At 36.4% G+C, this 10,598-nt stretch overlaps 1 protein-coding gene across 10 annotated transcripts in view; it reads left to right on the forward strand.

Moving 5' to 3' along the window:
- The window catches only part of FYN (FYN proto-oncogene, Src family tyrosine kinase), a 126,667-nt gene that overhangs the window by 60,413 nt on the left and 55,656 nt on the right, over positions 1 to 10,598 (forward strand). For all 10 annotated transcript variants that reach the window (XM_087718634.1, XM_087718633.1, XM_087718635.1 and 7 more), the window contains one exon: positions 1,617 to 1,690. The gene's annotated coding sequence lies outside the window, so the exon portion shown is untranslated. The remainder of the gene's footprint in view (positions 1 to 1,616; positions 1,691 to 10,598) is intronic.

The raw sequence follows: 10,598 nt of genomic DNA on the forward strand, positions 1-10,598 counted from the left end.
AGTGAAGGTCCAATTAAACTGATTTATTATTAATCATGCCTATGCAAAAGAATCTTTTCAACTGCTTGGGGTTAGATAAGGGTCAACAGAATTCAAGGGAGATTTTACTTTGTTAACTTGTGGCAATGTAGGGATTCTAGGCTGATCCCTCTTTTAACCCTTCCCGCGGGTTCTGCCATTCCTTCACCTACCTATACCTAACTTTAAGAAAGAGTTGTGAAGCATTATTAAAATTTAGATAATGACATTCATTGTGTGTTGTGTTCAGAATGCTCTTTGATTCATATGGAAATTAAATAAATTCAATTGGAGAAATTTTTTTACTTGATATACACTGTACCAAATTTGAAACACAAAAATTCTGTATACAGATCAATATAATCCTTGGCCATCCAACATTAACGAACAATAGCTGTGATTACAGTCAACTGGATTATGGCAGGAAAATATATATCAAGGCATAATCTGCAATCTAAGTGGCTTTTAGTCAAATGCTAATTCACCAGAGTTCCAAAATCACACTTTATTACAAAGTTGATGCCAAAACAATAGCTTTAGAGTCATTACAGAAAAAAATATTAAATCTCTTTTTCTATTTTTGTCAGGATATACTTTTTTGGTTTTTTTTAATCAGAATCTTACACGTGCTTTTTCTCTCCAATAATTAATATAAAAATTATTTTGTCAGTATAAATTGTCTGTACTGTAAGGTATTTTGTTCTATATTTAGCTTAATGAAAGAATTGGGATAGCTAACAGAAAGATTTTCTTAGCATCAGCAAACCGTTAACATTAGCCTTCTTATTTTCAAATTATCCAAACTGTTTACAATAAACGTTGATTCACAATAAACCTGTGGAGTTCTATAAAATAGTGATAGCAATATATATGTTTTTAAAGGTGTGAGAGAATAAAATATTAAGAATTTGGATGGATTTGAAAATCATAAATTTTAAAGTTTACGGTCAAGCAGGTATGATTAGTGAGACAAGTTTCCATGGTCATATTGTATGAACATATATTGTTTTCATGCATCTTCAACCAACAACCCAGGAAGCTATGCTAAACAACTTTGAAGTAACTCAATATTAATACAGCTTAAAACCGGCTTAATAACAGTTCCTTTTGGAAAAAAAATTAATGACACTTTATTTAATGAATCTATAATCAGGGAAAATTGTCAGAAGTTAAAAAATAAAATAGAGAATTAATTAAAATGCAATTAAAATAAGTCCTGTGGGCTTTTATTTGTGTATCTAGCACGCAATTAGAGTTCATTATTCTATGGGAACATTTTGCTTCATTGTGCAATTGAGTACATTTGATAATTGGTAAATGTTTTCAATTTTTTTATTGAAATTTCAGTATGTTGAAAACTCTATGATAGCCCTTTGCTTAGCTAATAAAGTTTGGAACTCTCATTATCTGCAAGTTTATCATATTAAGATTTGTAAAAGAAAACTGGCCGAATATCCCATCTCCAGTATTGCCCATAGTAAATTTATGTCAGTAGTTTTTTAAGAAGACAATTTATGAGAAATGCCAGAACGTTAGGATTGTTTGTGTTCCATCAATATGGAAAGACATAACTGAGCAAGTCTTTTCTTTTTTTGCAGATTCTGTCTTAAAGAAAGCACCGAAAAAATGTGGTGAATGAAAGCTTGTTGCATTTTCAGGGGGGAAACTTGTGGTAAGCAATTTTCATTTTACAATAGGGGTGTTTGCCGTTAATTAGCAACTATTATATACCGCTTCATAGTGCTTTACAGCCCTCTCTAAGCGGTTTACAGAGTCAACATATTGCCCCCAATAATCTGGGTCCTCATTTTACTGACCTCGGAAATATGGAAGGCTGAGTAAACCTTGAGTCGGTCAGGATGAAATTCCTGGCAGTGAGCAGTGAGCTGGCCTGCAATACTGCATTCTAACCACTGCGCCACCATGACTCTATTTTCAAATCTATTTTTTCAACCATTTTTAGTTTAATTTGGTATATTGTAAACTATAATTTTACAAAGTTGGCCATTAAAACATTAGCAATATTTTCCTCTTTTTAATTTCTTTTGAATCTGAAAGAAATCTAGCAAAGCCTTCAGGCCAGGAATGCACTGGAAAATTTAATTTGTCAAACCAGCTTGTATGTACTGTGCTATGGCTTTTATAAAATACTTGGGGCTAAAATCTAAGGCATGGGTATATAATAAAGGCTTGCTTCAAAAAAAGCAAATTGATTACATCACCATGAAAACTCAGTTCAGTTAGGAGTTAAGAATAGTTATTTTTGATTCTGTAAGAAAAGCACATTGAAATGGTTTTATTTAGAAAACTTGGACTGACAGGCCATGACTACTTTTTGTTCTAGTTTTTTTAATTAGTTTGATTCTTTTAATATTTATTCTTTGTTTTTGCTAGACTGGACTGTGACTTAAAGTACCTTGGCATTAATCCAAGTAGGGTTTGTGTTTATTTTTGTCCAGTAGTTTTCAAGTGTACTCACTGAATAAATTTGTTTAGTGGATAATGTGGGTGTAGTTTACATTTTCAAGTGATATTTTAAAAGCATCATTTGAAATGAAAGCAGGCTCCAAGACAGGGTATTAGTGGGGCATGGTTATTTACTGAAATACAGTGTATGCTAAGAAGTAATCTGTTGGGCAACAGGAGGCAAGATGAAGTAAATTGACCTTTTCACCTCCATGGTGTTATCCATTGCCATCTCATCCAAAATCAGCAACAAATGCTTTTATTGGAGTCACACTTTTGACTCTCTTGCTACAGATTTGAACCTGAGAGTAAGTAAATGAAAAACTGCTATTTTTGTCTGTCAATTCATTTTTTCCATATGCCACTCAAGGTATATGTTTGAAAACTACATGTGATTTCCTCCAGCTTTATTTCTGTAAAGTTGGAGGAACACTCATTTTATTTTTACATAAATGGGCTTTATGCCTCAAGCTAGGATAGACAATTGCCATAATAAGTTTCACACTGTTCTGCAATATGCTTTATGTGAATGCCACCGATATTAAAAGATTAAATGCAGGGTACATCCACGCTGCTAAAACTTATTATTGCCTTAATTGCAGGATATATTTGAATATTTTTATGCATTATTGAATATTCAGACCTGCTAATAAGTTTGGAATTTATGGGAAATATATATATTTTGTGATAAATGCATTCCTATCCCACTGCCTTCGTGTTTTTTTTCTTTATTTCCTTTTCTTCCTTATTTAATCTCTTACATAATTCATGTACTTAGTGAAAAAATGGAATTTTAGAACTGATTATCAACCAGTTTGCTGACTTCAGATGAAGCAAACCCCAGAAAAGCACATTCAATTAAATGGGCTTGAATAATCCCATAATAGTAATCCCTTTGCAGACACATTTCTTGAAATTTATCATTTCCTTATTTATTTACAGTACATTGATTTAATGTAGTGGGCAGGGAGTCCATTAAATCCAAATACCCTGTCTTTTTACTTTCCTCTCCGAATGGTTAACTACAGAGATGCTCTTTCTTAGAGGAAGAAAAGCTGTGAGGAAGGCACCATAATAAAGACTGTTGAGTGTCCCTGTTTTATCTAGTTGCTTAGTAAGCAAGGAAGGATTGAGACTGGAGGAGGCTATGGAAAATGGCTATGGAAAATGAATTGCCATTGCTGCACATAGACCATATCTTATTGTTTCACCCACTCAGTCAGTGGCTCTTGCCAACCACTGCTCTGACATATAACCTGTCCAATCTTTCTGTTTCCTTCCCAGCCTTGTTGTCATTCCTTCAGTTCACTACCTTGCCAGTCTGCATTTCCCATTCCCTTCCATAGCTCCCTTCTCCTTACCAGGAATTAACACATGAAATGTGGAATAATTCACTCTCTTGCCTGATTTTTCCCTTCTTCACTTGGATCCCAAAATTTACACAGAAACATATGGCACTTTTTATGAGAACCTGTGGCTGCTGTCTGACTTTGCTTTTGTCAAACATATGGCATTTGTCATTTTGCAGAATTCCAGGAGAGGAAAGCCTCACCCTATTCAGAACTCAGTGGGGACACAACTTTTATAAATGACTATAACAAAAGTGTTAGTGCACTTCCTCTTTGCTTTTATTTTCAGACTTCCCAAAGAGGCTTTCATACTCAAGAAGGGAATCTCCTGGAATGTTGAGCCAGGCTTCCTCGGATTCCGTTTCACCCAATGACTCTCTCGCGCGCCTAGGCATTTAAATAGGGAAGAAAGAACTAAAGGAGAGAAGCAAGGAGAGGTTGCATTAGAGGTAGAAAAGGCTACTGTGAACTCTGTGAGGTTGTTTTATCAGAGCAATTTAATTTTCCTAAATCCATAAAATCCACTCAGGAAGCACAATCCTGTCGCCACCCAGTCATTCTTGCATTTTGGGTAGCTGAAATAGGTCTTGTAGCTTCAGACACAGAAGCAAATAACCCCTTCCTTGATAAACCGAACAGATTCATTAAGAATACAGCCAAACATTAGCATAGTTTGTTTCAGGCCATGCCAAAAACTTTAAAGGAACTACTCTAGTAGTTTCCTTGATTTAGAGACATAGAAATGACTTTCCCAAATATCCTAATGATTACATTATTTTAAAGATGACTCGTGAAGTCAGTGCTTTAGCAATCAAAGTAGCAAATTGTTGATAAGGTGTACATTTCCTAGACATACACAAATCATATTCTGTCTCTTTCGGGAGCATGGATCTTGGAAATTGAACCCTAGATCCAAAGGTATTCCAAGATAATCCTGGAATAGAATCCTTCATAGAATCCTTCAGACTGTAAGCCAGCAAATTCTGTGAATTCATTACCCTGATCCCTATGGAAAAAGACTTGCCTGAATATCTACATGATGTAAGGGTCTTTAACTTTCCTATGACCTCTCTGGCAATCTCTCATTTTGTAGCAAGTGCAAATGGAAAAGTGTGAAGACATTGATAGTTTCCAGTTGACCAGAAAACCTTGATTCTCATAACTGAAGCAGCTGTGACCATAAAGTTCTCCTTGGGTTCTTCCCATCAGCCCTGACCTCTTTCGACAGGGAGGCCAATTTTATCCAGACCCAAGATGGCTCCCTGGAGAATGAGCATGGCAAACCTCAACTACTTTTTGCATTAATACTACCATTCAGGGCAACTTATTTCCCTTACTCTTGTTTCTGATGCATTACACATTTAACAGCTTCACCCAAAGCTTGCTTCACCTGATGTAATGGGTAGTAAGAATAACCTTGAGGAACAGGAAGAAGATCTGTAACCATAACCGAAACAATAGTCAGAAAAAAGACTGAGGCAGAAATGTATTAGTATTCATAACTTTGATTGCTTAATCTGATGTGCTCAAAAGGCTGACAGTTGACAAGCCCTACAACAAATAATCACTCATTTGCAGGCTTCCTCAGGGCACAGTTTGCATTTTGTTGGTGATGCACTGCTCACTACCAACATGGAGGATGCCCTACACCAGGGCTGTCAAACTCATGGCTCGCGGGCTGGGTGCATCATGCACTGGCCACGGCCATGCCCAGTTTAGCAAAGGGGGGGGAGTTGTGATACATCATGTGATGCTGCTGTGGTGTTGAAAGTTTGATACCACTACCCTACAATAACAGACTTCTTTTTAAAATGCCATAAAAGTAAAGGTTTCCCTAGTCCAGTCATGTCTGATTCTACTGTACGTGCAATCATCTCTGATTCTTAGCTGAGGGAGCCAACGTTATCCAAACACATTTCCGCAGTCATGTGGCCAGCATAATTATATGCCAAGGCGCACAGAACTCTGTTATCTTCCAATCCAACCTATTTACCTACTCACATTTGTGTTCTTTCAAACTGCTAGGTGGGCAGGAACAGGAGCCCTCTCCATTGTGTGGCATTTGGATCTTGAACCCAGGCTATCAGCTTTCCAGCTGACAAGGATAGCTTCTTATTTCATTGCTGAGCCACCGGACACCGTAAAAAATGCTATACTCTTATTTTAAAATTGCTTTTCATACCACAGATAAAGGATTTATCGATCTTTCCTCTCTTGGTGAATACAAAGCATTGTTATACTAAGGAAAGATTTGGCTCTGGAGTAATTTGTCTTTACATCTACTTGTATTAATGATATGAAACTCTTTGTAATATTAAAGGTAAAAGTTCCCCTGGAACGTTTGTACTAGTTGTTCCCGACTCTAGGGGGCGGTGCTCATCTCTGTGTCAAATCTGAAGAGCCAGCGCTGTCCGAAGAAGTCTCCATGGCCATGTGGCTGGCATGACTAAACCCCAAAAGCACACAGAACACTATTGCCTTCCCACCAAAGAGGTCCCTATTTTTCTACTTGCATTTTTATATGCTTTCGAACTGCTAGGTTGGCAGAAGCTGGGACAAGTAACAGGAGCTCACTCCATTACACGGTGCTAGGAATTTGAACCGCCGAACTGATCGATAAGCTCAACGTCTTAGCCACCAAGCCACCGCATCCCTTTTTTTTTTTGTAATATTACCGGACACTTAATTGGCTGAGAGGTTGCTCTGTAAAATCATGTAGAGCTACAAAATAAAAGTTTTGGTCTTGCTTACTGGAACAGTAGAAGGAGTACTTCTGTGAGTGTCCACAAGGAATAGGAAATCACTAGTAAGACTGCATTGTCCCTGCCTTACTTAATTGTTCCATTTTTATTACATTCCGTTCCCCTTCTGTATACATTACACACTCATCATTCCCCCCCCCAATTATTGTTCTTGTATATGCCTTTGTTTTCATCAACATTTTTCATTAAATCATGTCACAATTTTTAAAATATTTCCTATTGGTTAAATCCACATACTTTTCTGTCAGTCTGCAACTCCACACTCAGTGACAGTTGGCTTCCATAATCTCCCTCCTTGTATCTTACTTTCCATTCATTCTGTTGGAAGATTAATTTGTCTTTAATTTTTTTTATGCAACTCATACTTCTCTCCCTGCAGTCATTCTACTTTTATTCTACTTTCATCTTAATTTTTCCCCTTTCTGCATGGATTTTCTCAGCTGCATACCTTCTTGATGCTTTCAAAAAAATAGTCATATTCAGAAGGTCCCTGCCCCTTTACATCTCCACTAATTCTCTCAATTCACTAATAATAAATGCTAATTATTGGAGGTGCCATTTATCTTTTGGTTTAACTAATGTTGAATTACTTCAGGCTTGCAGCAAAGTGCAGAGCTGATACTGTTTTCCTGTGATTTCAAGTATTTTAAATTTTTGCATAAAACTGATAGTGTTTGCTCTGCATCTGTTGCAAAGTTATTTCCCACATAGGTTTTGAATTTTCAGCTATATGTAAACTTAACAGGAATAATTCCTTGCCTGCTTATGGGACAGCTGCAGAGATGATTCTCCTATAAAACACACTGCACAGCTCTATCTAAATGAGGGACAGGGATAGAGACTGTCTGGATGCATACATATGTGCCAGTCTTGTTACTTCGTCAGTAACTTGATTGCTTTAAACCCCCTGGGTAATTAACATGATTGTTACCCCTGTATATGTAGATAATCAATTAAATTGAATGCCACTGGCGTGAAGAAAAGGTCAAAGCAGTTTTTCTGTCTTTCACAAGCCTAAATGGCTTTGCAAAACTAACTTTTTAATGTGCTTGTGTAATGTGATGCTTGAAATCTATATTTGGCTCTTCTGTCTGTTCTTCTAGTTTGATAGTATTAAATCACTTTAACATTTTTAAACGTTGCAAAGATTTTGAGGAGTGCTTTGATTGAAAAGCGTGTTTGAAAGCTTACAAACAGTAAAGTAGAAATGCAGCTGTTTTATATTATTATTGTACCTAAAAAAAACCCACTGCTGCCTATTTCACATCAAGGGGTATGTGACTATCATTTATTTTCTCAGAATATCTCTTCAATCTCCTGGAACCTCAGGCTACAATCAGAATTTTTAAAGGCATGTGCAAAGAATATGAGAGGATATATCATAATTCATATTAAGATAGAATGCTTGTGTTTTGTGATCTTGAAGACAAAGGTTTCATCCAGTAAAGTTTGATTTATTGACAGGTTTTCTTGGCAACATTTGTCACTGCTTCATAAGATTTACTCATTTTCTTCCTTCTTATCTTAATATTACACTTGATCTCCCATCCAGGATCTGTTGGGCTTTGTATTGCTGTTGCTGTTTTGCGATGATCTTGGAGATCACTTGGACCTACTTTAAAATATAATGCAAGCATTAATAACAGTTTAGTCTAAAATTATACTGTAGTCAAGTTTGGATAATGGACTGTAAAGCATTTTTCAAGTCAACTTTCTAGTTTCCATTTTGTGCATTTAGGGTATTGTCCTATCCTTATGAAGAACAACTGTTTAAGACTGGGAATAAAACTAACATGTTAGAGTCTAGGAACTAACATTGTAATTATGGAATATTACCTTCATTAGAAATGTTGCATTTACAAATCACATTATGCAGCATATTATTAAGCTTACATGGGTGCTTTATCGTATTAAAATGTTTTATTTTCCATTTTTCATTTTCATACAGTCACATATATACTGTGCATAGCCGGGGCCATACAACATTAAACAATAATCACAGCAATTCCTCTTGTCAACAATACCCCCCAAAATAGAAACCCAATATACCTCTTCCACTCTCCATACACCTCTTTCTTCCGCCCCTCTCCAACTTTCTATCTTCCCTCCATCATTCCCCTCTACCCTACTTCCCCTCCCCCTCTACCACTCCTCTCTCCCAATCCACTCCCTCCCTTCCTTCTCACCCTCCCTCCCATCCTCTCTCTCGCCCTCTCTACCCCTCTTTCTTCTATCCCACTCCTCCTCCCCTTGGTGTATTTCTACTATATGTCAATGTATTCAGCTTGTCCTATTTTTACAGAAAAATTAAAGAGAAACAGTATACATGTGAAATTGCATTACATTGAAATCTAACACATAGTATATATCCCCCTCCCCCCGGTCTTGCTGCCGTTATTAGGTGCAGAACCAAGTTAGTCTCTACCACTGTAAAGTCAGTACATATACCTAGGAAAAATAACTGAGTAAACTTTATCCTTCTTTTAAAGATATTTTGCATGATCCACCATATTTTTATCCAAAATGCCTTAACCTTTTGACAGGTCCACCATATATGAAAATATGTAGCATCGAGAGAACCACACCTCCAACATTTAGGCTGTACATTCGGATACATAGAAGCCAACTTTTTAGGATCTAAATGCCATCTATAGAACATCTTATAAAAATTTTCTCTCAGATTTTGAGCTTGTGTAAATTTCACATTTCTTACCCATATTCTTTCCCATGTATCCAGCATTATTGGTTCTTCAATGTTTTGAGCCCACTTTACCATACAATCTTTAACTAATTCTGTTTCCAAATCCATGGGTGCTTTATAATAACATAATTTTATTTTTATTCTAAATATTATAGGAGAAATAAGTATTCATGAATATGAATCCTTGCATAAACTAGAAACAGCAAAATGCCCTACAGGTTCAGGACTCATTGCGTATCAATATTAAGAAAGGGCTGGGGGATTATGAGGCCCTTATGAAACTCAAAGTGGTATGATTAAAAAAAGACTGGCTAAAAAGCATTGTTTAAGGATTTTCTCTGCCCTACCTTGCTTATTTTGGGGGCAATTTCCCTTTTGTTGCCAGTCTCTGCTACTGATTCTCTCTCTTGCTCTTTGCCTACTTTATTTCACTTTCTTTATGATGGTCCTCCTTGCTCTTTTGTTCACTGAAGCAAGCTTTGTACCGAGGAATGACAATTTTTACAGCCAAATAAGTATGCACCCATCCTGCATTTGCATTAGCTGTGCACTCTTATCACTGCATCTCACTGCACGGCACATTGCTATTAAATCACCTCTGCAAAGAAATCCAAAACAATCTATCTTCTAATAATAATGCTCTGCCCTTCCATGCACAAAGCACATACACAAGCATAGGTCTTTACAGTATGTGTTTCATTTTTACTTTATCTTTATAACTCTCCAGCAGAAGTTGTCTATACTACTTAGCTGGTTACTCTCCTCCTGATTATTATAAATTATTCTCATTTTTTAAAATTATGTCATCGGTTACAATGTTTTCTCAGGCAAAATAGGGCAATCCTGGTAATTTTGCAGCAAATTTATTTCTTTGCTATATATAACTTAAGTGAATCAAAAAGAAACTCTCTCACAAAGCTGGTTGGTGTAATTCATCATTATTGGTACACATCATTATAGTAAAGCAACATGCAGTATCTGCTTCATAAAATTTGCCCACACTACTTTGGAGCAGAGTTCCTTTGAGACCATGTATTTTACACAGGAATAATGACATTTCTACACAGATGTACGCTCTCTGCGGTCTTTTTCTGTCTGTGTGCTGTGACTAAGTTAAATCCGGTGTTTCTTTGTGGTTTTCACTTTGCCTCCTGTTCAGAGTTGGGTATGTCTAAGTCTAATACAATAACTTAGTTTATCATGCTCAACCATGCATTTAATAGTGGCATTGATTTTTTGCTTCCTTTGTAAACATCCTTGATTTCCTTTTTTCCCCCTTTTAGCTTCCTTTAATCTGTTCCA

The sequence above is a fragment of the Thamnophis sirtalis genome, unplaced genomic scaffold, assembly GCF_051295495.1.
Source record: "Thamnophis sirtalis isolate CommonGarterSnake01/CBP01778 unplaced genomic scaffold, rThaSir2_p1.2 scaffold_6, whole genome shotgun sequence".
In the NCBI taxonomy this organism is placed as follows: domain Eukaryota; kingdom Metazoa; phylum Chordata; class Lepidosauria; order Squamata; family Natricidae; genus Thamnophis; species Thamnophis sirtalis.